A 21,061-nucleotide genomic window follows, 5' to 3' on the forward strand; every position below is an offset into this window, starting at 1 on the left:
CATGGGAGACTGGCTGGGAATCCCAAGTTCTGTTGACCTTTTTGAACCTGAAAATTGTGTTAGTTTCTCTATGAGATAGTAAAAGAAAGTAGAAATTAGGCAGCTGCTGTCAACGGCCATTCTAAGCTGAATGTGCCTGCTCTCGTCAGATCGCAGCAGCAATGCAGCTTAAGGCTTGGCAAGTACCAGCATGGGAGACTGGCTGGGAATCCCACGTTCCGTTGACCTTTTTGAACCTGAAAATTGTTAGTTTCTCTGTCAAAGATGGTAAAAGAAGGTTCAAATTGAACAGCTGCTGTCAACGGCCATATTAAGCTGAATGTGCCTGCTCTCGTCAGATCGCAGCAGCAATGCAGCTTAAGGTTTGGCAAGGACCAGCATGGGAGACTGGCTGGGAATCCCAAGTTCTGTTGACCTTTTTGAACCTGAAAATTGTGTTAGTTTCTCTATGAGATAGTAAAAGAAGGTTCAAATTGAACAGCTGCTGTCAACGGCCATTCTAAGCTGAATGTGCCTGCTCTCGTCAGATCGCAGCAGCAATGCAGCTTAAGGCTTGGCAAGTACCAGCATGGGAGACTGGCTGGGAATCCCAAGTTCTGTTCACCTTTTTGAACCTGAAAATTGTGTTAGTTTCTCTATGAGATAGTAAAAGAAGGTTCAAATTGAACAGCTGCTGTCAACGGCCCTTCTAAGCTGAATGTGTGTGCTCTTGTCAGATCGCAGCAGCAATGCAGCTTAAGGCTTGGCAAGTACCAGCATGGGAGACTGGCAGGGAATCCCAAGTTCCATTGACCTTTTTGAACCTGAAAATTGTGTTAGTTTCTCTATGAGATAGTAAAAGAAGGTTCAAATTGAACAGCTGCTGTCAACGGCCATTCTAAGCTGAATGTGCCTGCTCTCGTCAGATCGCAGCAGCAATGCAGCTTAAGGCTTGGCAAGTACCAGCATGGGAGACTGGCTGGGAATCCCAAGTTCTGTTGACCCTTTTGAACCTGAAAATTGTATTAGTTTCTCTATGAGATAGTAAAAGAAGGTTCAAATTGAACAGCTGCTGTCAACGGCCATTCTAAGCTGAATGTGCCTGCTCTCGTCAGATCGCAGCAGCAATGCAGCTTAAGGCTTGGCAAGTACCAGCATGGGAGACTGGCTGGGAATCCCAAGTTCCGTTGACCTTTTTGAACCTGAAAATTGTGTTAGTTTCTCTATGAGATAGTAAAAGAAGGTTCAAATTGAACAGCTGCTGTCAACGCCCATTCTAAGCTAAGGCTTGGCAAGTACCAGCATGGGAGACTGGCTGGGAATCCCAAGTTCCATTGACCTTTTTGAACCTGAAAATTGAGTTAGTTTCTCTATGAGATAGTAAAAGAAGGTTCAAATTAAACAGCTGCTGTCAACGGCCATTCTAAGCTGAATGTGCCTGCTCTCATCAGATCGCAGCAGCAATGCAGCTTAAGGCTTGGCAAGTACCAGCATGGGAGACTGGCTGGGAATCCCAAGTTCCGTTGACCTTTTTGAACCTGAAAATGTGTTAGTTTCTCTATGAGATAGTAAAAGAAGGTTCAAATTGAACAGCTGCTGTCAACGGCCATTCTAAGCTGAATGTGCATGCTCTTGTCAGATCGCAGCAGCGTTGCAGCTTAAGGCTTGGCAAGTACCAGCATGGGAGACTGCCTGGGAATCCCAAGTTCTGTTGACCTTTTTGAACCTGAAAATTGTGTTAGTTTCTCTATGAGATAGTAAAAGAAAGTAGAAATTAGGCAGCTGCTGTCAACGGCCATTCTAAGCTGAATGTGCCTGCTCTCGTCAGATCGCAGCAGCAATGCAGCTTAAGGCTTGGCAAGTACCAGCATGGGAGACTGGCTGGGAATCCCATGTTCTGTTGACCTTTTTGAACCTGAAAATTGTTAGTTTCTCTGTCAAAGATGGTAAAAGAAGGTTCAAATTGAACAGCTGCTGTCAACGGCCATTCTAAGCTGAATGTGCCTGCTCTCGTCAGATCGCAGCAGCAATGCAGCTTAAGGTTTGGCAAGTACCAGCATGGGAGACTGGCTGGGAATCCCAAGTTCCGTTGACCTTTTTGAACCTGAAAATTGTGTTAGTTTCTCTATGAGATAGTAAAAGAAGGTTCAAATTGAACAGCTGCTGTCAACGCCCATTCTAAGCTAAGGCTTGGCAAGTACCAGCATGGGAGACTGGCTGGGAATCCCAAGTTCCATTGACCTTTTTGAACCTGAAAATTGAGTTAGTTTCTCTATGAGATAGTAAAAGAAGGTTCAAATTGAACAGCTGCTGTCAACGGCCATTCTAAGCTGAATGTGCATGCTCTTGTCAGATCGCAGCAGCGTTGCAGCTTAAGGCTTGGCAAGTACCAGCATGGGAGACTGCCTGGGAATCCCAAGTTCTGTTAACCTTTTTGAACCTGAAAATTGTGTTAGTTTCTCTATGAGATAGTAAAAGAAAGTAGAAATTAGGCAGCTACTGTCAACGGCCATTCTAAGCTGAATGTGCCTGCTCTCGTCAGATCGCAGCAGCAATGCAGCTTAAGGCTTGGCAAGTACCAGCATGGGAGACTGGCTGGGAATCCCACATTCCGTTGACCTTTTTGAACCTGAAAATTGTTAGTTTCTCTGTCAAATATGGTAAAAGAAGGTTCAAATTGAACAGCTGCTGTCAACGGCCATTCTAAGCTGAATGTGCCTGCTCTCGTCAGATCGCAGCAGCAATGCAGCTTAAGGTTTGGCAAGTACCAGCATGGGAGACTGGCTGGGAATCCCAAGTTCCGTTGACCTTTTTGAACCTGAAAATTGTGTTAGTTTCTCTATGAGATAGTAAAAGAACGTTCAAACTGAACAGCTGCTGTCAACAGCCATTCTAAGCTGAATGTGCCTGCTCTCGTCAGATCGCAGCAGCAATGCAGCTTAAGGCTTGGCAAGTACCAGCATGGGAGACTGGCTGGGAATCCCAAGTTCTGTTGACCTTTTTGAACCTGAAAATTGTGTTAGTTTCTCTATGAGATAGTAAAAGAAGGTTCAAATTGAACAGCTGCTGTCAACGGCCATTCTAAGCTGAATGTGCCTGCTCTCGTCAGATCGCAGCAGCAATGCAGCTTAAGGCTTGGCAAGTACCAGCATGGGAGACTGGCTGGGAATCCCAAGTTCTGTTGACCTTTTTGAACCTGAAAATTGTGTTAGTTTCTCTATGAGATAGTAAAAGAAGGTTCAAATTGAACAACTGCTGTCAACGGCCATTCTAAGCTGAATGTGCCTGCTCTCGTCAGATCGCAGCAGCAATGCAGCTTAAGGCTTGGCAAGTACCAGCATGGGAGACTGGCTGGGAATCTCAAGTTCCGTTGACCTTTTTGAACCTGAAAATTGTGTTAGTTTCTCTATGAGATAGTAAAAGAAGGTTCAAATTGAACAGCTGCTGTCAACGCCCATTCTAAGCTGAATGTGCCTGCTCTTGTCAGATTGCAGGAGCAATGCAGCTTAAGGCTTGGCAAGTACCAGCATGGGAGACTGGCTGGGAATCCCAAGTTCCGTTGACCTTTTTGAACCTGAAAATTGTGTTAGTTTCTCTATGAGATAGTAAAAGAAGGTTCAAATTGAACAGCTGCTGTCAACAGCCATTGTAAGCTGAATGTGCGTGCTCTTGTCAGATCGCAGCAGCGATGCAGCTTAAGGCTTGGCAAGTACCAGCATGGGAGACTGGCTGGGAATCCCAAGTTCTGTTGACCTTTTTGAACCTGAAAAGTGTGTAAGTTTCTCTATGAGATAGTAAAAGAAGGTTCAAATTGAACAGCTGCTGTCAACGGCCATTCTAAGCTTAATGTGCATGCTCTTGTCAGATCGCAGCAGCGTTGCAGCTTAAGGCTTCGCAAGTACCAGCATGGGAGACTGGCTGGGAATCCTAAGTTCTTTTGACCTTTTTGAACCTGAAAATTGTGTTAGTTTCTCTATGAGATAGTGAAAGAAAGTAGAAATTAGGCAGCTGCTGTCAACGGCCATTCTAAGCTGAATGTGCCTGCTCTCGTCAGATCGCAGCAGCAATGCAGCTTAAGGCTTGGCAAGTACCAGCATGGGAGACTGGCTGGGAATCCCAAGTTCCGTTGACCTTTTTGAACCTGAAAATTGTTAGTTTCTCTGTCAAAGATCTTAAAAGAAGGTTCAAATTGAACAGCTGCTGTCAACAGCCATTCTAAGCTGAATGTTCCTGCTCTCGTCAGATCGCAGCAGCAATGCAGCTTAAGGCTTGGCAAGTACCAGCATGGGAGACTGGCTGGGAATCCCAAGTTCCGTTGACCTTTTTTTAACCTGAAAATTGTGTTAGTTTCTCTATGAGATAGTAAAAGAAGGTTCAAATTGAACAGCTGCTGTCAATGCCCATTCTAAGCTAAGGCTTGGCAAGTACCAGCATGGGAGACTGGCTGGGAATCCCAAGTTCCATTGACCTTTTTGAACCTGAAAATTGAGTTAGTTTCTCTATGAGATAGTAAAAGAAGGTTCAAATTGAACAGCTGCTGTCAACGGCCATTCTAAGCTGAATGTGCATGCTCTTGTCAGATCGCAGCAGCGTTGCAGCTTAAGGCTTGGCAAGTACCAGCATGGGAGACTGGCTGGGAATCCCAAGTTCCATTGACCTTTTTGAACGTGAAAATGTGTTAGTTTCTTTATGAGATAGTAAAAGAAGGTTCAAATTGAACAGCTGCTGTCAACGGCCATTCTAAGCTGAATGTGCATGCTCTTGTCAGATCGCAGCAGCGTTGCAGCTTAAGGCTTGGCAAGTACCAGCATGGGAGACTGGCTGGGAATCCCAAGTTCTCTTGACCTTTTTGAACATGAAAATTGTGTTAGTTTCTCTATGAGATAGTAAAAGAAGGTTCAAATTGAACAGCTGCTGTCAATGGCCATTCAAAGCTGAATGTGCCTGCTCTCGTCAGATCGCAGCAGCAATGCAGCTTAAGGCTTGGCAAGTACCAGCATGGGAGACTGGCAGGGAATCCCAAGTTCCATTGACCTTTTTGAACCTGAAAATTGTGTTAGTTTCTCTATGAGATAGTAAAAGAAGGTTCAAATTGAACAGCTGCTGTCAACGGCCATTCTAAGCTGAATGTGCCTGCTCTCGTCAGATCGCAGCAGCAATGCAGCTTAAGGTTTGGCAAGTACCAGCATGGGAGACTGGCTGGGAATCCCAAGTTCTGTTGACCTTTTTGAACCTGAAAATTGTGTTAGTTTCTCTATGAGATAGTAAAAAAAGGTTCAAATTGAACAGCTGCTGTCAACGCCCATTCTAAGCTAAGGCTTGGCAAGTACCAGCATGGGAGACTGGCTGGGAATCCCAAGTTCCATTGACCTTTTTGAACCTGAAAATTGAGTTAGTTTCTCTATGAGATAGTAAAAGAAGGTTCAAATTGAACAGCTGCTGTCAACGGCCATTCTAAGCTGAATGTGCATGCTCTTGTCAGATCGCAGCAGCGTTGCAGCTTAAGGCTTGGCAAGTACCAGCATGGGAGACTGGCTGGGAATCCCAAGTTCCGTTGACCTTTTTGAACCTGAAAATGTGTTAGTTTCTCTATGAGATAGTAAAAGAAGGTTCAAATTGAACAGCTGCTGTCAACGGCCATTCTAAGCTGAATGTGCATGCTCTTGTCAGATCGCAGCAGCGTTGCAGCTTAAGGCTTGGCAAGTACCAGCATGGGAGACTGGCTGGGAATCCCAAGTTCTGTTGACCTTTTTGAACCTGAAAATTGTGTTAGTTTCTCTATGAGATAGTAAAAGAAAGTAGAAATTAGGCAGCTGCTGTCAACGGCCATTCTAAGCTGAATGTGCCTGCTCTCGTCAGATCGCAGCAGCAATGCAGCTTAAGGCTTGGCAAGTACCAGCATGGGAGACTGGCTGGGAATCCCACGTTCCGTTGACCTTTTTGAACCTGAAAATTGTTAGTTTCTCTGTCAAAGATGGTAAAAGAAGGTTCAAATTGAACAGCTGCTGTCAACGGCCATATTAAGCTGAATGTGCCTGCTCTCGTCAGATCGCAGCAGCAATGCAGCTTAAGGTTTGGCAAGGACCAGCATGGGAGACTGGCTGGGAATCCCAAGTTCTGTTGACCTTTTTGAACCTGAAAATTGTGTTAGTTTCTCTATGAGATAGTAAAAGAAGGTTCAAATTGAACAGCTGCTGTCAACGCCCATTCTAAGCTGAATGTGCCTGCTCTCGTCAGATCGCAGCAGCAATGCAGCTTAAGGCTTGGCAAGTACCAGCATGGGAGACTGGCTGGGAATCCCAAGTTCTGTTGACCTTTTTGAACCTGAAAATTGTGTTAGTTTCTCTATGAGATAGTAAAAGAAGGTTCAAATTGAACAGCTGCTGTCAACGGCCCTTCTAAGCTGAATGTGTGTGCTCTTGTCAGATCGCAGCAGCAATGCAGCTTAAGGCTTGGCAAGTACCAGCATGGGAGACTGGCAGGGAATCCCAAGTTCCATTGACCTTTTTGAACCTGAAAATTGTGTTAGTTTCTCTATGAGATAGTAAAAGAAGGTTCAAATTGAACAGCTGCTGTCAACGGCCATTCTAAGCTGAATGTGCCTGCTCTCGTCAGATCGCAGCAGCAATGCAGCTTAAGGCTTGGCAAGTACCAGCATGGGAGACTGGCTGGGAATCCCAAGTTCTGTTGACCCTTTTGAACCTGAAAATTGTATTAGTTTCTCTATGAGATAGTAAAAGAAGGTTCAAATTGAACAGCTGCTGTCAACGGCCATTCTAAGCTGAATGTGCCTGCTCTCGTCAGATCGCAGCAGCAATGCAGCTTAAGGCTTGGCAAGTACCAGCATGGGAGACTGGCTGGGAATCCCAAGTTCCGTTGACCTTTTTGAACCTGAAAATTGTGTTAGTTTCTCTATGAGATAGTAAAAGAAGGTTCAAATTGAACAGCTGCTGTCAACGCCCATTCTAAGCTAAGGCTTGGCAAGTACCAGCATGGGAGACTGGCTGGGAATCCCAAGTTCCATTGACCTTTTTGAACCTGAAAATTGAGTTAGTTTCTCTATGAGATAGTAAAAGAAGGTTCAAATTGAACAGCTGCTGTCAACGGCCATTCTAAGCTGAATGTGCCTGCTCTCATCAGATCGCAGCAGCAATGCAGCTTAAGGCTTGGCAAGTACCAGCATGGGAGACTGGCTGGGAATCCCAAGTTCCGTTGACCTTTTTGAACCTGAAAATGTGTTAGTTTCTCTATGAGATAGTAAAAGAAGGTTCAAATTGAACAGCTGCTGTCAACGGCCATTCTAAGCTGAATGTGCATGCTCTTGTCAGATCGCAGCAGCGTTGCAGCTTAAGGCTTGGCAAGTACCAGCATGGGAGACTGCCTGGGAATCCCAAGTTCTGTTGACCTTTTTGAACCTGAAAATTGTGTTAGTTTCTCTATGAGATAGTAAAAGAAAGTAGAAATTAGGCAGCTGCTGTCAACGGCCATTCTAAGCTGAATGTGCCTGCTCTCGTCAGATCGCAGCAGCAATGCAGCTTAAGGCTTGGCAAGTACCAGCATGGGAGACTGGCTGGGAATCCCAAGTTCCGTTGACCTTTTTGAACCTGAAAATTGTTAGTTTCTCTGTCAAAGATCTTAAAAGAAGGTTCAAATTGAACAGCTGCTGTCAACAGCCATTCTAAGCTGAATGTTCCTGCTCTCGTCAGATCGCAGCAGCAATGCAGCTTAAGGCTTGGCAAGTACCAGCATGGGAGACTGGCTGGGAATCCCAAGTTCCGTTGACCTTTTTTTAACCTGAAAATTGTGTTAGTTTCTCTATGAGATAGTAAAAGAAGGTTCAAATTGAACAGCTGCTGTCAATGCCCATTCTAAGCTAAGGCTTGGCAAGTACCAGCATGGGAGACTGGCTGGGAATCCCAAGTTCCATTGACCTTTTTGAACCTGAAAATTGAGTTAGTTTCTCTATGAGATAGTAAAAGAAGGTTCAAATTGAACAGCTGCTGTCAACGGCCATTCTAAGCTGAATGTGCATGCTCTTGTCAGATCGCAGCAGCGTTGCAGCTTAAGGCTTGGCAAGTACCAGCATGGGAGACTGGCTGGGAATCCCAAGTTCCATTGACCTTTTTGAACGTGAAAATGTGTTAGTTTCTTTATGAGATAGTAAAAGAAGGTTCAAATTGAACAGCTGCTGTCAACGGCCATTCTAAGCTGAATGTGCATGCTCTTGTCAGATCGCAGCAGCGTTGCAGCTTAAGGCTTGGCAAGTACCAGCATGGGAGACTGGCTGGGAATCCCAAGTTCTCTTGACCTTTTTGAACATGAAAATTGTGTTAGTTTCTCTATGAGATAGTAAAAGAAGGTTCAAATTGAACAGCTGCTGTCAATGGCCATTCTAAGCTGAATGTGCCTGCTCTCGTCAGATCGCAGCAGCAATGCAGCTTAAGGCTTGGCAAGTACCAGCATGGGAGACTGGCAGGGAATCCCAAGTTCCATTGACCTTTTTGAACCTGAAAATTGTGTTAGTTTCTCTATGAGATAGTAAAAGAAGGTTCAAATTGAACAGCTGCTGTCAACGGCCATTCTAAGCTGAATGTGCCTGCTCTCGTCAGATCGCAGCAGCAATGCAGCTTAAGGTTTGGCAAGTACCAGCATGGGAGACTGGCTGGGAATCCCAAGTTCTGTTGACCTTTTTGAACCTGAAAATTGTGTTAGTTTCTCTATGAGATAGTAAAAGAAGGTTCAAATTGAACAGCTGCTGTCAACGCCCATTCTAAGCTAAGGCTTGGCAAGTACCAGCATGGGAGACTGGCTGGGAATCCCAAGTTCCATTGACCTTTTTGAACCTGAAAATTGAGTTAGTTTCTCTATGAGATAGTAAAAGAAGGTTCAAATTGAACAGCTGCTGTCAACGGCCATTCTAAGCTGAATGTGCATGCTCTTGTCAGATCGCAGCAGCGTTGCAGCTTAAGGCTTGGCAAGTACCAGCATGGGAGACTGGCTGGGAATCCCAAGTTCCGTTGACCTTTTTGAACCTGAAAATGTGTTAGTTTCTCTATGAGATAGTAAAAGAAGGTTCAAATTGAACAGCTGCTGTCAACGGCCATTCTAAGCTGAATGTGCATGCTCTTGTCAGATCGCAGCAGCGTTGAAGCTTAAGGCTTGGCAAGTACCAGCATGGGAGACTGGCTGGGAATCCCAAGTTCTGTTGACCTTTTTGAACCTGAAAATTGTGTTAGTTTCTCTATGAGATAGTAAAAGAAAGTAGAAATTAGGCAGCTGCTGTCAACGGCCATTCTAAGCTGAATGTGCCTGCTCTCGTCAGATCGCAGCAGCAATGCAGCTTAAGGCTTGGCAAGTACCAGCATGGGAGACTGGCTGGGAATCCCACGTTCCGTTGACCTTTTTGAACCTGAAAATTGTTAGTTTCTCTGTCAAAGATGGTAAAAGAAGGTTCAAATTGAACAGCTGCTGTCAACGGCCATATTAAGCTGAATGTGCCTGCTCTCGTCAGATCGCAGCAGCAATGCAGCTTAAGGTTTGGCAAGTACCAGCATGGGAGACTGGCTGGGAATCCCAAGTTCTGTTGACCTTTTTGAACCTGAAAATTGTGTTAGTTTCTCTATGAGATAGTAAAAGAAGGTTCAAATTGAACAGCTGCTGTCAACGCCCATTCTAAGCTGAATGTGCCTGCTCTCGTCAGATCGCAGCAGCAATGCAGCTTAAGGCTTGGCAAGTACCAGCATGGGAGACTGGCTGGGAATCCCAAGTTCTGTTGACCTTTTTGAACCTGAAAATTGTGTTAGTTTCTCTATGAGATAGTAAAAGAAGGTTCAAATTGAACAGCTGCTGTCAACGGCCCTTCTAAGCTGAATGTGTGTGCTCTTGTCAGATCGCAGCAGCAATGCAGCTTAAGGCTTGGCAAGTACCAGCATGGGAGACTGGCAGGGAATCCCAAGTTCCATTGACCTTTTTGAACCTGAAAATTGTGTTAGTTTCTCTATGAGATAGTAAAAGAAGGTTCAAATTGAACAGCTGCTGTCAACGGCCATTCTAAGCTGAATGTGCATGCTCTTGTCAGATCGCAGCAGCGTTGCAGCTTAAGGCTTGGCAAGTACCAGCATGGGAGACTGCCTGGGAATCCCAAGTTCTGTTGACCTTTTTGAACCTGAAAATTGTGTTAGTTTCTCTATGAGATAGTAAAAGAAGGTTCAAACTGAACAGCTGCTGTCAACAGCCATTCTAAGCTGAATGTGCCTGCTCTCGTCAGATCGCAGCAGCAATGCAGCTTAAGGCTTGGCAAGTGCCAGCATGGGAGACTGGCTGGGAATCCCAAGTTCTGTTGACCTTTTTGAACCTGAAAATTGTGTTAGTTTCTCTATGAGATAGTAAAAGAAGGTTCAAATTGAACAGCTGCTGTCAACGGCCATTCTAAGCTGAATGTGCCTGCTCTCGTCAGATCGCAGCAGCAATGCAGCTTAAGGCTTGGCAAGTACCAGCATGGGAGACTGGCTGGGAATCCCAAGTTCTGTTGACCTTTTTGAACCTGAAAATTGTGTTAGTTTCTCTATGAGATAGTAAAAGAAGGTTCAAATTGAACAACTGCTGTCAACGGCCATTCTAAGCTGAATGTGCCTGCTCTCGTCAGATCGCAGCAGCAATGCAGCTTAAGGCTTGGCAAGTACCAGCATGGGAGACTGGCTGGGAATCTCAAGTTCTGTTGACCTTTTTGAACCTGAAAATTGTGATAGTTTCTCTATGAGATAGTAAAAGAAGGTTCAAATTGAACAGCTGCTGTCAACGCCCATTCTAAGCTGAATGTGCCTGCTCTTGTCAGATTGCAGGAGCAATGCAGCTTAAGGCTTGGCAAGTACCAGCATGGGAGACTGGCTGGGAATCCCAAGTTCCTTTGACCTTTTTGAACCTGAAAATTGTGTTAGTTTCTCTATGAGATAGTAAAAGAAGGTTCAAATTGAACAGCTGCTGTCAACGGCCATTGTAAGCTGAATGTGCGTGCTCTTGTCAGATCGCAGCAGCGATGCAGCTTAAGGCTTGGTGAGTACCAGCATGGGAGACTGGCTGGGAATCCCAAGTTCTGTTGACCTTTTTGAACCTGAAAATTGTGTAAGTTTCTCTATGAGATAGTAAAAGAAGGTTCAAATTGAACAGCTGCTGTCAACGGCCATTCTAAGCTTAATGTGCATGCTCTTGTCAGATCGCAGCAGCGTTGCAGCTTAAGGCTTCGCAAGTACCAGCATGGGAGACTGGCTGGGAATCCTAAGTTCTTTTGACCTTTTTGAACCTGAAAATTGTGTTAGTTTCTCTATGAGATAGTGAAAGAAAGTAGAAATTAGGCAGCTGCTGTCAACGGCCATTCTAAGCTGAATGTGCCTGCTCTCGTCAGATCGCAGCAGCAATGCAGCTTAAGGCTTGGCAAGTACCAGCATGGGAGACTGGCTGGGAATCCCAAGTTCCGTTGACCTTTTTGAACCTGAAAATTGTTAGTTTCTCTGTCAAAGATCTTAAAAGAAGGTTCAAATTGAACAGCTGCTGTCAACAGCCATTCTAAGCTGAATGTTCCTGCTCTCGTCAGATCGCAGCAGCAATGCAGCTTAAGGCTTGGCAAGTACCAGCATGGGAGACTGGCTGGGAATCCCAAGTTCCGTTGACCTTTTTTTAACCTGAAAATTGTGTTAGTTTCTCTATGAGATAGTAAAAGAAGGTTCAAATTGAACAGCTGCTGTCAATGCCCATTCTAAGCTAAGGCTTGGCAAGTACCAGCATGGGAGACTGGCTGGGAATCCCAAGTTCCATTGACCTTTTTGAACCTGAAAATTGAGTTAGTTTCTCTATGAGATAGTAAAAGAAGGTTCAAATTGAACAGCTGCTGTCAACGGCCATTCTAAGCTGAATGTGCATGCTCTTGTCAGATCGCAGCAGCGTTGCAGCTTAAGGCTTGGCAAGTACCAGCATGGGAGACTGGCTGGGAATCCCAAGTTCCATTGACCTTTTTGAACCTGAAAATGTGTTAGTTTCTTTATGAGATAGTAAAAGAAGGTTCAAATTGAACAGCTGCTGTCAACGGCCATTCTAAGCTGAATGTGCATGCTCTTGTCAGATCGCAGCAGCGTTGCAGCTTAAGGCTTGGCAAGTACCAGCATGGGAGACTGGCTGGGAATCCCAAGTTCTGTTGACCTTTTTGAACATGAAAATTGTGTTAGTTTCTCTATGAGATAGTAAAAGAAAGTAGAAATTAGGCAGCTGCTGTCAACGGCCATTCTAAGCTGAATGTGCCTGCTCTCGTCAGATCGCAGCAGCAATGCAGCTTAAGGCTTGGCAAGTACCAGCATGGGAGACTGGCTGGGAATCCCACGTTCCGTTGACCTTTTTGAACCTGAAAATTGTTAGTTTCTCTGTCAAAGATGGTAAAAGAAGGTTCAAATTGAACAGCTGCTGTCAACGGCCATTCTAAGCTGAATGTGCCTGCTCTCGTCAGATCGCAGCAGCAATGCAGCTTAAGGTTTGGCAAGTACCAGCATGGGAGACTGGCTGGGAACCCCTAGTTCTGTTGACCTTTTTGAACCTGAAAATTGTGTTAGTTTCTCTATGAGATAGTAAAAGAAGGTTCAAATTGAACAGCTGCTGTCAACGGCCATTCTAAGCTGAATGTGCCTGCTCTCGTCGGATCGCAGCAGCGATGCAGCTTAAGGCTTGGCAAGTACCAGCATGGGAGACTGGCTGGGAATCCCAAGTTCTGTTGACCTTTTTGAACCTGAAAATTGTGTTAGTTTCTCTATGAGATAGTAAAAGAAGGTTCAAATTGAACAGCTGCTGTCAACGGCCATTCTAAGCTGAATGTGCCTGCTCTCGTCAGATCGCAGCAGCAATGCAGCTTAAGGCTTGGCAAGTACCAGCATGGGACACTGGCTGGGAATCCCACGTTCTGTTGACCTTTTTGAACCTGAAAATTGTGTTAGTTTCTCTATGAGATAGTAAAAGAAGGTTCAAATTGAACAGCTGCTGTCAACGGCCATTCTAAGCTGAATGTGCCTGCTCTCGTCAGATCGCAGCAGCAATGCAGCTTAAGGCTTGGAAAGTACCAGCATGGGAGACTGGCTGGGAATCCCAAGTTCCGTTGACCTTTTTGAACCTGAAAATTGTGTTAGTTTCTCTATGAGATAGTAAAAGAAGGTTCAAATTGAACAGCTGCTGTCAACGGCCATTCTAAGCTGAATGTGCCTGCTCTCGTCAGATCGCAGCAGCATAAGGCTTGGCAAGTACAAGCATGGGAGACTGGCAGGGAATCCCAAGTTCCGTTGACCTTTTTGAACCTGAAAATTGTGTTAGTTTCTCTATGAGATAGTAAAAGAAGGTTCAAATTGAACAGCTGCTGTCAACGGCCATTCTAAGCTGAATGTGCATGCTCTTGTCAGATCGCAGCAGCGTTGCAGCTTAAGGCTTGGCAAGTACCAGCATGGGAGACTGCCTGGGAATCCCAAGTTCTGTTGACCTTTTTGAACCTGAAAATTGTGTTAGTTTCTCTATGAGATAGTAAAAGAAAGTAGAAATTAGGCAGCTGCTGTCAACGGCCATTCTAAGCTGAATGTGCCTGCTCTCGTCAGATCGCAGCAGCAATGCAGCTTAAGGCTTGGCAAGTACCAGCATGGGAGACTGGCTGGGAATCCCACATTCCGTTGACCTTTTTGAACCTGAAAATTGTTAGTTTCTCTGTCAAATATGGTAAAAGAAGGTTCAAATTGAACAGCTGCTGTCAACGGCCATTCTAAGCTGAATGTGCCTGCTCTCGTCAGATCGCAGCAGCAATGCAGCTTAAGGTTTGGCAAGTACGAGCATGGGAGACTGGCTGGGAATCCCAAGTTCCGTTGACCTTTTTGAACCTGAAAATTGTGTTAGTTTCTCTATGAGATAGTAAAAGAAGGTTCAAACTGAACAGCTGCTGTCAACAGCCATTCTAAGCTGAATGTGCCTGCTCTCGTCAGATCGCAGCAGCAATGCAGCTTAAGGCTTGGCAAGTGCCAGTATGGGAGACTGGCTGGGAATCCCAAGTTCTGTTGACCTTTTTGAACCTGAAAATTGTGTTAGTTTCTCTATGAGATAGTAAAAGAAGGTTCAAACTGAACAGCTGCTGTCAACAGCCATTCTAAGCTGAATGTGCCTGCTCTCGTCAGATCGCAGCAGCAATGCAGCTTAAGGTTTGGCAAGTACGAGCATGGGAGACTGGCTGGGAATCCCAAGTTCCGTTGACCTTTTTGAACCTGAAAATTGTGTTAGTTTCTCTATGAGATAGTAAAAGAAGGTTCAAACTGAACAGCTGCTGTCAACAGCCATTCTAAGCTGAATGTGCCTGCTCTCGTCAGATCGCAGCAGCAATGCAGCTTAAGGCTTGGCAAGTGCCAGCATGGGAGACTGGCTGGGAATCCCAAGTTCTGTTGACCTTTTTGAACCTGAAAATTGTGTTAGTTTCTCTATGAGATAGTAAAAGAAGGTTCAAATTGAACAGCTGCTGTCAACGGCCATTCTAAGCTGAATGTGCCTGCTCTCGTCAGATCGCAGCAGCAATGCAGCTTAAGGCTTGGCAAGTACCAGCATGGGAGACTGGCTGGGAATCCCAAGTTCTGTTGACCTTTTTGAACCTGAAAATTGTGTTAGTTTCTCTATGAGATAGTAAAAGAAGGTTCAAATTGAACAACTGCTGTCAACGGCCATTCTAAGCTGAATGTGCCTGCTCTCGTCAGATCGCAGCAGCAATGCAGCTTAAGGCTTGGCAAGTACCAGCATGGGAGACTGGCTGGGAATCCCAAGTTCTGTTGACCTTTTTGAACATGAAAATTGTGTTAGTTTCTCTATGAGATAGTAAAAGAAAGTAGAAATTAGGCAGCTGCTGTCAACGGCCATTCTAAGCTGAATGTGCCTGCTCTCGTCAGATCGCAGCAGCAATGCAGCTTAAGGCTTGGCAAGTACCAGCATGGGAGACTGGCTGGGAATCCCACGTTCCGTTGACCTTTTTGAACCTGAAAATTGTTAGTTTCTCTGTCAAAGATGGTAAAAGAAGGTTCAAATTGAACAGCTGCTGTCAACGGCCATTCTAAGCTGAATGTGCCTGCTCTCGTCAGATCGCAGCAGCAATGCAGCTTAAGGTTTGGCAAGTACGAGCATGGGAGACTGGCTGGGAATCCCAAGTTCCGTTGACCTTTTTGAACCTGAAAATTGTGTTAGTTTCTCTATGAGATAGTAAAAGAAGGTTCAAACTGAACAGCTGCTGTCAACAGCCATTCTAAGCTGAATGTGCCTGCTCTCGTCAGATCGCAGCAGCAATGCAGCTTAAGGCTTGGCAAGTGCCAGCATGGGAGACTGGCTGGGAATCCCAAGTTCTGTTGACCTTTTTGAACCTGAAAATTGTGTTAGTTTCTCTATGAGATAGTAAAAGAAGGTTCAAATTGAACAGCTGCTGTCAACGGCCATTCTAAGCTGAATGTGCCTGCTCTCGTCAGATCGCAGCAGCAATGCAGCTTAAGGCTTGGCAAGTACCAGCATGGGAGACTGGCTGGGAATCCCAAGTTCTGTTGACCTTTTTGAACCTGAAAATTGTGTTAGTTTCTCTATGAGATAGTAAAAGAAGGTTCAAATTGAACAACTGCTGTCAACGGCCATTCTAAGCTGAATGTGCCTGCTCTCGTCAGATCGCAGCAGCAATGCAGCTTAAGGCTTGGCAAGTACCAGCATGGGAGACTGGCTGGGAATCCCAAGTTCCGTTGACCTTTTTTTAACCTGAAAATTGTGTTAGTTTCTCTATGAGATAGTAAAAGAAGGTTCAAATTGAACAGCTGCTGTCAATGCCCATTCTAAGCTAAGGCTTGGCAAGTACCAGCATGGGAGACTGGCTGGGAATCCCAAGTTCCATTGACCTTTTTGAACCTGAAAATGTGTTAGTTTCTTTATGAGATAGTAAAAGAAGGTTCAAATTGAACAGCTGCTGTCAACGGCCATTCTAAGCTGAATGTGCATGCTCTTGTCAGATCGCAGCAGCGTTGCAGCTTAAGGCTTGGCAAGTACCAGCATGGGAGACTGGCTGGGAATCCCAAGTTCTGTTGACCTTTTTGAACATGAAAATTGTGTTAGTTTCTCTATGAGATAGTAAAAGAAAGTAGAAATTAGGCAGCTGCTGTCAACGGCCATTCTAAGCTGAATGTGCCTGCTCTCGTCAGATCGCAGCAGCAATGCAGCTTAAGGCTTGGCAAGTACCAGCATGGGAGACTGGCTGGGAATCCCACGTTCCGTTGACCTTTTTGAACCTGAAAATTGTTAGTTTCTCTGTCAAAGATGGTAAAAGAAGGTTCAAATTGAACAGCTGCTGTCAACGGCCATTCTAAGCTGAATGTGCCTGCTCTCGTCAGATCGCAGCAGCAATGCAGCTTAAGGTTTGGCAAGTACCAGCATGGGAGACTGGCTGGGAACCCCTAGTTCTGTTGACCTTTTTGAACCTGAAAATTGTGTTAGTTTCTCTATGAGATAGTAAAAGAAGGTTCAAATTGAACAGCTGCTGTCAACGGCCATTCTAAGCTGAATGTGCCTGCTCTCGTCGGATCGCAGCAGCGATGCAGCTTAAGGCTTGGCAAGTACCAGCATGGAAGACTGGCTGGGAATCCCAAGTTCTGTTGACCTTTTTGAACCTGAAAATTGTGTTAGTTTCTCTATGAGATAGTAAAAGAAGGTTCAAATTGAACAGCTGCTGTCAACGGCCATTCTAAGCTGAATGTGCCTGCTCTCGTCAGATCGCAGCAGCAATGCAGCTTAAGGCTTGGCAAGTACCAGCATGGGACACTGGCTGGGAATCCCACGTTCTGTTGACCTTTTTGAACCTGAAAATTGTGTTAGTTTCTCTATGAGATAGTAAAAGAAGGTTCAAATTGAACAGCTGCTGTCAACGGCCATTCTAAGCTGAATGTGCCTGCTCTCGTCAGATCGCAGCAGCAATGCAGCTTAAGGCTTGGAAAGTACCAGCATGGGAGACTGGCTGGGAATCCCAAGTTCCGTTGACCTTTTTGAACCTGAAAATTGTGTTAGTTTCTCTATGAGATAGTAAAAGAAGGTTCAAATTGAACAGCTGCTGTCAACGGCCATTCTAAGCTGAATGTGCCTGCTCTCGTCAGATCGCAGCAGCATAAGGCTTGGCAAGTACAAGCATGGGAGACTGGCAGGGAATCCCAAGTTCCGTTGACCTTTTTGAACCTGAAAATTGTGTTAGTTTCTCTATGAGATAGTAAAAGAAGGTTCAAATTGAACAGCTGCTGTCAACGGCCATTCTAAGCTCAATGTGCCTGCTCTCGTCAGATCGCAGCAGCAATGCAGCTTAAGGCTTGGCAAGTACCAGCATGGGAGACTGGCTGGCAATCCCAAATTCCGTTGACATTTTTGAACCTGAAAATTGTGTTAGTTTCTCTATGAGATAGTAAAAGAAGGTTCAAATTGAACAGCTGCTGTCAACGGCCATTCTAAGCTGAATGTGCCTGCTCTCGTCAGATCGCAGCAGCAATGCAGCTTAAGGCTTGGCAAGTACCAGCATGGGAGACTGGCTGGCAATCCCAAATTCCGTTGACCTTTTTGAACCTGAAAATTGTGTTAGTTTCTCTATGAGATAGTAAAAGAAGGTTCAAATTGAACAGCTGCTGTCAACGGCCATTCTAAGCTGAATGTGCCTGCTCTCGTCAGATCGCAGCAGCAATGCAGCTTAAGGCTTGGCAAGTACCAGCATGGGAGACTGGCTGGGAATCCCACGTTCTGTTGACCTTTTTGAACCTGAAAATTGTGTTAGTTTCTCTATGAGATAGTAAAAGAAGGTTCAAATTGAACAGCTGCTGTCAACGGCCATTCTAAGCTGAATGTGCCTGCTCTCGTCAGATCGCAGCAGCAATGCAGCTTAAGGCTTGGCAAGTACCAGCATGGGAGACTGGCTGGGAATCCCAAGTTCCGTTGACCTTTTTGAACCTGAAAATTGTTAGTTTCTCTGTCAAAGATGGTAAAAGAAGGTTCAAATTGAACAGCTGCTGTCAACGGCCATTCTAAGCTGAATGTGCCTGCTCTCGTCAGATCGCAGCAGCAATGCAGCTTAAGGCTTGGCAAGTACCAGCATGGGAGACTGGCTGCGAATCCCAAGTTCTGTTGACCTTTTTGAACCTGAAAATTGTGTTAGTTTCTCTATGAGATTGTAAAAGAAGGTTCAAATTGAACAGCTGCTGTCAACGGCCATTCTAAGCTGAATGTGCCTGCTCTCGTCGGATCGCAGCAGCGATGCAGCTTAAGGCTTGGCAAGTACCAGCATGGGAGACTGGCTGGGAATCCCAAGTTCTGTTGACCTTTTTGAACCTGAAAATTGTGTTAGTTTCTCTATGAGATAGTAAAAGAAGGTTCAAATTGAACAGCTGCTGTCAACGGCCATTCTAAGCTGAATGTGCCTGCTCTCGTCAGATCGCAGCAGCAATGCAGCTTAAGGCTTGGCAAGTACCAGCATGGGACACTGGCTGGGAATCCCACGTTCTGTTGACCTTTTTGAACCTGAAAATTGTGTTAGTTTCTCTATGAGATAGTAAAAGAAGGTTCAAATTGAACAGCTGCTGTCAACGGCCATTCTAAGCTGAATGTGCCTGCTCTCGTCAGATCGCAGCAGCAATGCAGCTTAAGGCTTGGAAAGTACCAGCATGGGAGACTGGCTGGGAATCCCAAGTTCCGTTGACCTTTTTGAACCTGAAAATTGTGTTAGTTTCTCTATGAGATAGTAAAAGAAGGTTCAAATTGAACAGCTGCTGTCAACGGCCATTCTAAGCTGAATGTGCCTGCTCTCGTCAGATCGCAGCAGCATAAGGCTTGGCAAGTACCAGCATGGGAGACTGGCAGGGAATTTCAAGTTCCGTTGACCTTTTTGAACCTGAAAATTGTGTTAGTTTCTCTATGAGATAGTAAAAGAAGGTTCAAATTGAACAGCTGCTGTCAACGGCCATTCTAAGCTCAATGTGCCTGCTCTCGTCAGATCGCAGCAGCAATGCAGCTTAAGGCTTGGCAAGTACCAGCATGGGAGACTGGCTGGCAATCCCAAATTCCGTTGACCTTTTTGAACCTGAAAATTGTGTTAGTTTCTCTATGAGATAGTAAAAGAAGGTTCAAATTGAACAGCTGCTGTCAACGGCCATTCTAAGCTGAATGTGCCTGCTCTCGTCAGATCGCAGCAGCAATGCAGCTTAAGGCTTGGCAAGTACCAGCATGGGAGACTGGCTGGCAATCCCAAATTCCGTTGACCTTTTTGAACCTGAAAATTGTGTTAGTTTCTCTATGAGATAGTAAAAGAAGGTTCAAATTGAACAGCTGCTGTCAACGGCCATTCTAAGCTGAATGTGCCTGCTCTCGTCAGATCGCAGCAGCAATGCAGCTTAAGGCTTGGCAAGTACCAGCATGGGAGACTGGCTGGGAATCCCACGTTCTGTTGACCTTTTTGAACCTGAAAATTGTGTTAGTTTCTCTATGAGATAGTAAAAGAAGGTTCAAATTGAACAGCTGCTGTCAACGGCCATTCTAAGCTGAATGTGCCTGCTCTCGTCAGATCGCAGCAGCAATGCAGCTTAAGGCTTGGAAAGTACCAGCATGGGAGACTGGCTGGGAATCCCAAGTTCCGTTGACCTTTTTGAACCTGAAAATTGTGTTAGTTTCTCTATGAGATAGTAAAAGAAGGTTCAAATTGAACAGCTGCTGTCAACGGCCATTCTAAGCTGAATGTGCCTGCTCTCGTCAGATCGCAGCAGCAATGCAGCTTAAGGCTTGGCAAGTACCAGCATGGGAGACTGGCTGGGAATCCCAAGTTCCGTTGACCTTTTTGAACCTGAAAATTGTTAGTTTCCCTTCAAAGATGGTAAAAGAAGGTTCAAATTGAACAGCTGCTGTCAACGGCCATTCTAAGCTGAATGTGCCTGCTCTCGTCAGATCGCAGCAGCAATGCAGCTTAAGGCTTGGCAAGTACCAGCATGGGAGACTGGCTGCGAATCCCAAGTTCCGTTGACCATTTTGAACCTGAAAATTGTGTTAGTTTCTCTATGAGATTGTAAAAGAAGGTTCAAATTGAACAGCTGCTGTCAACGGCCATTCTAAGCTGAATGTGCGTGCTCTTGTCAAATCGCAGCAGCGATGCAGCTTAAGGCTTAGCAAGTACCAGCATGGGAAACTGGCTGGGAATCCCAAGTTCTGTTGACATTTTTGAACCTGAAAATTGTGTTAGTTTCTCTATGAGATAGTAAAAGAAGGTTCAAATTGAACAGCTGCTGTCAATGGCCATTCTAAGCTGAATGTGCCTGCTCTCGTTAGATCGCAGCAGCAATGCAGCTTAAGGCTTGGCAAGTACCAGCATGGGAGACTGGCTGGGAATCCTAAGTTCTGTTGACCTTTTTGAACCTGAAAATTGTGTTAGTTTCTCTATGAGGTAGTAAAATAAGGTTCAAATTGAACAGTTGCTGTCAACGGCCATTCTACTAAGCTTAATGTGCCTGCTCTCGTCAGATCGCAGCAGCAATGCAGCTTAAGGCTTGGCAAGTACCAGCATGGGAGACTGGCTGGGAATCCCAAGTTCCGTTGACCTTTTTGAACCTGAAAATTGTGTTAGTTTCTCTATGAGATAGTAAAAGAAGGTTCAAATTGAACAGCTGCTGTCAACGGCCATTCTAAGCTGAATGTGCCTGCTCTCGTCAGATCGCAGCAGCAATGCAGCTTAAGGCTTGGCAAGTACCAGCATGGGAGACTGGCTGGGAATCCTAAGTTCTGTTGACCTTTTTGAACCTGAAAATTGTGTTAGTTTCTCTATGAGGTAGTAAAATAAGGTTCAAATTGAACAGTTGCTGTCAACGGCCATTCTAAGCTGAATGTGCCTGCTCTCGTCAGATCGCAGCAGCAATGCAGCTTAAGGCTTGGCAAGTACCAGCATGGGAGACTAGCTGGGAATCCCAAGTTCCGTTGACCTTTTTGAACCTGAAAATTGTGTTAGTTTCTCTATGAGATAGTAAAAGAAGGTTCAAATTGAACAGCTGCT

General features: G+C 45.2%; 68 pseudogenes; all 68 read left to right on the top strand.

The window, feature by feature from the left end:
* Positions 1-108: 108 nt before the first annotated feature.
* Positions 109-227, top strand: LOC140088706 (5S ribosomal RNA; annotated as a pseudogene).
* Positions 228-486: 259 nt separating this feature from the next.
* On the top strand, positions 487-605 carry LOC140091773 (5S ribosomal RNA; annotated as a pseudogene).
* Positions 606-864: 259 nt separating this feature from the next.
* LOC140079965 (5S ribosomal RNA) lies at positions 865-983 on the top strand (annotated as a pseudogene).
* Positions 984-1,053: 70 nt separating this feature from the next.
* On the top strand, positions 1,054-1,172 carry LOC140099144 (5S ribosomal RNA; annotated as a pseudogene).
* A 217-nt stretch (positions 1,173-1,389) lies between these two features.
* LOC140100649 (5S ribosomal RNA) lies at positions 1,390-1,508 on the top strand (annotated as a pseudogene).
* A 258-nt stretch (positions 1,509-1,766) lies between these two features.
* Positions 1,767-1,885, top strand: LOC140087796 (5S ribosomal RNA; annotated as a pseudogene).
* Positions 1,886-1,955: 70 nt separating this feature from the next.
* LOC140086327 (5S ribosomal RNA) lies at positions 1,956-2,074 on the top strand (annotated as a pseudogene).
* Positions 2,075-2,480: 406 nt separating this feature from the next.
* Positions 2,481-2,599, top strand: LOC140098353 (5S ribosomal RNA; annotated as a pseudogene).
* A 70-nt stretch (positions 2,600-2,669) lies between these two features.
* On the top strand, positions 2,670-2,788 carry LOC140086328 (5S ribosomal RNA; annotated as a pseudogene).
* Positions 2,789-2,858: 70 nt separating this feature from the next.
* Positions 2,859-2,977, top strand: LOC140081803 (5S ribosomal RNA; annotated as a pseudogene).
* A 70-nt stretch (positions 2,978-3,047) lies between these two features.
* Positions 3,048-3,166, top strand: LOC140079966 (5S ribosomal RNA; annotated as a pseudogene).
* A 70-nt stretch (positions 3,167-3,236) lies between these two features.
* On the top strand, positions 3,237-3,355 carry LOC140083035 (5S ribosomal RNA; annotated as a pseudogene).
* A 637-nt stretch (positions 3,356-3,992) lies between these two features.
* LOC140099146 (5S ribosomal RNA) lies at positions 3,993-4,111 on the top strand (annotated as a pseudogene).
* Positions 4,112-4,181: 70 nt separating this feature from the next.
* LOC140090517 (5S ribosomal RNA) lies at positions 4,182-4,300 on the top strand (annotated as a pseudogene).
* A 595-nt stretch (positions 4,301-4,895) lies between these two features.
* Positions 4,896-5,014, top strand: LOC140097455 (5S ribosomal RNA; annotated as a pseudogene).
* A 70-nt stretch (positions 5,015-5,084) lies between these two features.
* Positions 5,085-5,203, top strand: LOC140088382 (5S ribosomal RNA; annotated as a pseudogene).
* Positions 5,204-5,797: 594 nt separating this feature from the next.
* LOC140088707 (5S ribosomal RNA) lies at positions 5,798-5,916 on the top strand (annotated as a pseudogene).
* A 259-nt stretch (positions 5,917-6,175) lies between these two features.
* On the top strand, positions 6,176-6,294 carry LOC140093188 (5S ribosomal RNA; annotated as a pseudogene).
* Positions 6,295-6,553: 259 nt separating this feature from the next.
* On the top strand, positions 6,554-6,672 carry LOC140079967 (5S ribosomal RNA; annotated as a pseudogene).
* A 70-nt stretch (positions 6,673-6,742) lies between these two features.
* On the top strand, positions 6,743-6,861 carry LOC140099148 (5S ribosomal RNA; annotated as a pseudogene).
* A 217-nt stretch (positions 6,862-7,078) lies between these two features.
* Positions 7,079-7,197, top strand: LOC140100661 (5S ribosomal RNA; annotated as a pseudogene).
* Positions 7,198-7,455: 258 nt separating this feature from the next.
* On the top strand, positions 7,456-7,574 carry LOC140099149 (5S ribosomal RNA; annotated as a pseudogene).
* A 70-nt stretch (positions 7,575-7,644) lies between these two features.
* LOC140090518 (5S ribosomal RNA) lies at positions 7,645-7,763 on the top strand (annotated as a pseudogene).
* A 595-nt stretch (positions 7,764-8,358) lies between these two features.
* LOC140088508 (5S ribosomal RNA) lies at positions 8,359-8,477 on the top strand (annotated as a pseudogene).
* A 70-nt stretch (positions 8,478-8,547) lies between these two features.
* LOC140088383 (5S ribosomal RNA) lies at positions 8,548-8,666 on the top strand (annotated as a pseudogene).
* Positions 8,667-9,260: 594 nt separating this feature from the next.
* Positions 9,261-9,379, top strand: LOC140088708 (5S ribosomal RNA; annotated as a pseudogene).
* A 70-nt stretch (positions 9,380-9,449) lies between these two features.
* Positions 9,450-9,568, top strand: LOC140089527 (5S ribosomal RNA; annotated as a pseudogene).
* A 70-nt stretch (positions 9,569-9,638) lies between these two features.
* LOC140093190 (5S ribosomal RNA) lies at positions 9,639-9,757 on the top strand (annotated as a pseudogene).
* Positions 9,758-10,205: 448 nt separating this feature from the next.
* On the top strand, positions 10,206-10,324 carry LOC140092843 (5S ribosomal RNA; annotated as a pseudogene).
* A 70-nt stretch (positions 10,325-10,394) lies between these two features.
* On the top strand, positions 10,395-10,513 carry LOC140079968 (5S ribosomal RNA; annotated as a pseudogene).
* A 70-nt stretch (positions 10,514-10,583) lies between these two features.
* LOC140084662 (5S ribosomal RNA) lies at positions 10,584-10,702 on the top strand (annotated as a pseudogene).
* Positions 10,703-11,339: 637 nt separating this feature from the next.
* Positions 11,340-11,458, top strand: LOC140099150 (5S ribosomal RNA; annotated as a pseudogene).
* A 70-nt stretch (positions 11,459-11,528) lies between these two features.
* Positions 11,529-11,647, top strand: LOC140090519 (5S ribosomal RNA; annotated as a pseudogene).
* Positions 11,648-12,242: 595 nt separating this feature from the next.
* LOC140088709 (5S ribosomal RNA) lies at positions 12,243-12,361 on the top strand (annotated as a pseudogene).
* Positions 12,362-12,431: 70 nt separating this feature from the next.
* On the top strand, positions 12,432-12,550 carry LOC140090843 (5S ribosomal RNA; annotated as a pseudogene).
* A 70-nt stretch (positions 12,551-12,620) lies between these two features.
* Positions 12,621-12,739, top strand: LOC140083643 (5S ribosomal RNA; annotated as a pseudogene).
* A 70-nt stretch (positions 12,740-12,809) lies between these two features.
* Positions 12,810-12,928, top strand: LOC140096132 (5S ribosomal RNA; annotated as a pseudogene).
* Positions 12,929-12,998: 70 nt separating this feature from the next.
* On the top strand, positions 12,999-13,117 carry LOC140084482 (5S ribosomal RNA; annotated as a pseudogene).
* Positions 13,118-13,557: 440 nt separating this feature from the next.
* Positions 13,558-13,676, top strand: LOC140098354 (5S ribosomal RNA; annotated as a pseudogene).
* Positions 13,677-13,746: 70 nt separating this feature from the next.
* LOC140094585 (5S ribosomal RNA) lies at positions 13,747-13,865 on the top strand (annotated as a pseudogene).
* Positions 13,866-13,935: 70 nt separating this feature from the next.
* On the top strand, positions 13,936-14,054 carry LOC140092780 (5S ribosomal RNA; annotated as a pseudogene).
* A 259-nt stretch (positions 14,055-14,313) lies between these two features.
* On the top strand, positions 14,314-14,432 carry LOC140092845 (5S ribosomal RNA; annotated as a pseudogene).
* A 70-nt stretch (positions 14,433-14,502) lies between these two features.
* Positions 14,503-14,621, top strand: LOC140079969 (5S ribosomal RNA; annotated as a pseudogene).
* Positions 14,622-14,691: 70 nt separating this feature from the next.
* Positions 14,692-14,810, top strand: LOC140079971 (5S ribosomal RNA; annotated as a pseudogene).
* A 70-nt stretch (positions 14,811-14,880) lies between these two features.
* On the top strand, positions 14,881-14,999 carry LOC140088710 (5S ribosomal RNA; annotated as a pseudogene).
* Positions 15,000-15,069: 70 nt separating this feature from the next.
* Positions 15,070-15,188, top strand: LOC140094587 (5S ribosomal RNA; annotated as a pseudogene).
* A 70-nt stretch (positions 15,189-15,258) lies between these two features.
* LOC140092846 (5S ribosomal RNA) lies at positions 15,259-15,377 on the top strand (annotated as a pseudogene).
* Positions 15,378-15,447: 70 nt separating this feature from the next.
* On the top strand, positions 15,448-15,566 carry LOC140079973 (5S ribosomal RNA; annotated as a pseudogene).
* A 70-nt stretch (positions 15,567-15,636) lies between these two features.
* On the top strand, positions 15,637-15,755 carry LOC140099151 (5S ribosomal RNA; annotated as a pseudogene).
* A 406-nt stretch (positions 15,756-16,161) lies between these two features.
* On the top strand, positions 16,162-16,280 carry LOC140088711 (5S ribosomal RNA; annotated as a pseudogene).
* Positions 16,281-16,350: 70 nt separating this feature from the next.
* Positions 16,351-16,469, top strand: LOC140090844 (5S ribosomal RNA; annotated as a pseudogene).
* Positions 16,470-16,539: 70 nt separating this feature from the next.
* Positions 16,540-16,658, top strand: LOC140091851 (5S ribosomal RNA; annotated as a pseudogene).
* Positions 16,659-16,728: 70 nt separating this feature from the next.
* On the top strand, positions 16,729-16,847 carry LOC140096133 (5S ribosomal RNA; annotated as a pseudogene).
* Positions 16,848-16,917: 70 nt separating this feature from the next.
* LOC140084494 (5S ribosomal RNA) lies at positions 16,918-17,036 on the top strand (annotated as a pseudogene).
* A 629-nt stretch (positions 17,037-17,665) lies between these two features.
* Positions 17,666-17,784, top strand: LOC140090871 (5S ribosomal RNA; annotated as a pseudogene).
* Positions 17,785-17,854: 70 nt separating this feature from the next.
* Positions 17,855-17,973, top strand: LOC140099152 (5S ribosomal RNA; annotated as a pseudogene).
* Positions 17,974-18,043: 70 nt separating this feature from the next.
* LOC140090604 (5S ribosomal RNA) lies at positions 18,044-18,162 on the top strand (annotated as a pseudogene).
* A 70-nt stretch (positions 18,163-18,232) lies between these two features.
* Positions 18,233-18,351, top strand: LOC140083644 (5S ribosomal RNA; annotated as a pseudogene).
* Positions 18,352-18,421: 70 nt separating this feature from the next.
* On the top strand, positions 18,422-18,540 carry LOC140096135 (5S ribosomal RNA; annotated as a pseudogene).
* Positions 18,541-18,610: 70 nt separating this feature from the next.
* LOC140084505 (5S ribosomal RNA) lies at positions 18,611-18,729 on the top strand (annotated as a pseudogene).
* A 629-nt stretch (positions 18,730-19,358) lies between these two features.
* Positions 19,359-19,477, top strand: LOC140090872 (5S ribosomal RNA; annotated as a pseudogene).
* A 70-nt stretch (positions 19,478-19,547) lies between these two features.
* Positions 19,548-19,666, top strand: LOC140084517 (5S ribosomal RNA; annotated as a pseudogene).
* Positions 19,667-19,736: 70 nt separating this feature from the next.
* On the top strand, positions 19,737-19,855 carry LOC140099153 (5S ribosomal RNA; annotated as a pseudogene).
* A 69-nt stretch (positions 19,856-19,924) lies between these two features.
* On the top strand, positions 19,925-20,043 carry LOC140088292 (5S ribosomal RNA; annotated as a pseudogene).
* A 259-nt stretch (positions 20,044-20,302) lies between these two features.
* Positions 20,303-20,421, top strand: LOC140094088 (5S ribosomal RNA; annotated as a pseudogene).
* A 70-nt stretch (positions 20,422-20,491) lies between these two features.
* Positions 20,492-20,613, top strand: LOC140098064 (5S ribosomal RNA; annotated as a pseudogene).
* Positions 20,614-20,683: 70 nt separating this feature from the next.
* On the top strand, positions 20,684-20,802 carry LOC140086813 (5S ribosomal RNA; annotated as a pseudogene).
* A 70-nt stretch (positions 20,803-20,872) lies between these two features.
* Positions 20,873-20,991, top strand: LOC140085550 (5S ribosomal RNA; annotated as a pseudogene).
* Positions 20,992-21,061: the final 70 nt, after the last annotated feature.

The sequence above is a fragment of the Engystomops pustulosus genome, chromosome 9 (genome assembly GCF_040894005.1).
Source record: "Engystomops pustulosus chromosome 9, aEngPut4.maternal, whole genome shotgun sequence".
In the NCBI taxonomy this organism is placed as follows: domain Eukaryota; kingdom Metazoa; phylum Chordata; class Amphibia; order Anura; family Leptodactylidae; genus Engystomops; species Engystomops pustulosus.